Raw genomic sequence first — 1,289 nt, 5'->3', positions numbered from 1 at the left:
TTTTTTTCTTCTTCTCCTTAGCTATTTCTGTGCAAGAATCCAAAGCTCTGCCCGGTCCTGTTCTTAGGTTCCAACTACTGAAGTCTCCATCAAAGCTCACTCCAGTCCATCTATACCCTCCCAGCCATTGAAGCCTTCTCCAGCCCATCCTCCCCCCAAACGGCCATATACAGACAAATTTTTTATTTTTCTTTCCAGCTTATGATTTATCTTTAATCTTATCTATTGTTTTGCCTTTTGTCTTTGTTTTGTTCTATTTCTATCATTTAAATTTCTCCAGAATTCTACTGTTCAACGGCTCCCCCTTCTGCTTCTATTCCTTTCTCTCCTCTCTTCTACCTTCCAAAGTATTTAGATCAATGCTGTCTTGTTAAAATGTTTATTTTATTTTTATTTTTCCTCTAACTCTACTTTTCACTTCTCTATTACCCTCCAGGTACTTTAGTTAGATTGTGAGCCTTCGGGACAGTAAGGGAATTTTTCAAGTACCTTTCTTATTTCTAATCTTAATGTATATTTTCTGTAAACCGCTTAGAACCTAACGGATGTAGCGGTATATAAGAAATAAATTACATTACATTACAGACCGCACAAGGCTGCCCAGTACTGGCCTTAGTTCTTCAATATTTACTATTATTTTCTGATTCTAGATCAAAATAACACTGTGCCCCGTGTGAGGCTCGAACTCACGACCTTCAGATTATGAGACTGACGCGCTACCTGCTGCGCTAACGAGGCAGTTGAGAAATCTTTTAAATAAATAAATTCCACTCCATAGGCCCTGCAGAAGAAAACACACTTTTCCTTGTATTCTCATAGTGAAGACCTTTTGAAGATGGAACAATCAAACTTGTCTTGTGTAAGATCTTAATTGTCTCGTTGGAGCATATGGCGCCAGTCACTTAGGCCTCCTTTTACAAAGGCATGTTAGCGGTTTAACGCACCTAATAGCGCGCGCTAAACCACCAGCCGCGCTAGCCGCTACTGCCTCCTCTTGAGCAGGCGGTAGTTTTCTTGCTAGCGCGGGGGTTAGCGTGATGAAAAGTCACGCGCGTTAAAGCCGCTACCGCGGCTTCGTAAAAGGAGCCCTTAAATACCTAAGTGCCATAAGATTAAACCTCAAATAAACCATCAGCAATAATTTGTATTTTACTCAAAACTCCACGGTCAACCAGTACATTGTAATTTAATTTATTGTTACACGTTGCTTGACTCCAAAAAAACGCTGCCACGGATACTTCAAAAGACCCCCAAAACAAGGCAACAAACGGTCTTAAGGGTTCTGAGGG

The 1,289-nt window shown here is 40.7% G+C and overlaps 1 non-coding gene across 1 annotated transcript; it reads right to left on the bottom strand.

The window, feature by feature from the left end:
* Positions 1–665: 665 nt before the first annotated feature.
* On the bottom strand, positions 666–738 carry TRNAM-CAU. Its single transcript has one exon. It is a non-coding gene; the product is annotated as a tRNA-Met (tRNA).
* Between the last annotated feature and the right edge of the window lie 551 nt (positions 739–1,289).

Source organism: Geotrypetes seraphini, chromosome 2, assembly GCF_902459505.1.
Source record: "Geotrypetes seraphini chromosome 2, aGeoSer1.1, whole genome shotgun sequence".
Lineage (NCBI taxonomy): Eukaryota > Metazoa > Chordata > Amphibia > Gymnophiona > Dermophiidae > Geotrypetes > Geotrypetes seraphini.
Note: the sequence above shows the minus strand (reverse complement) of the source record. Positions and strands in the feature narration are given on the sequence as shown.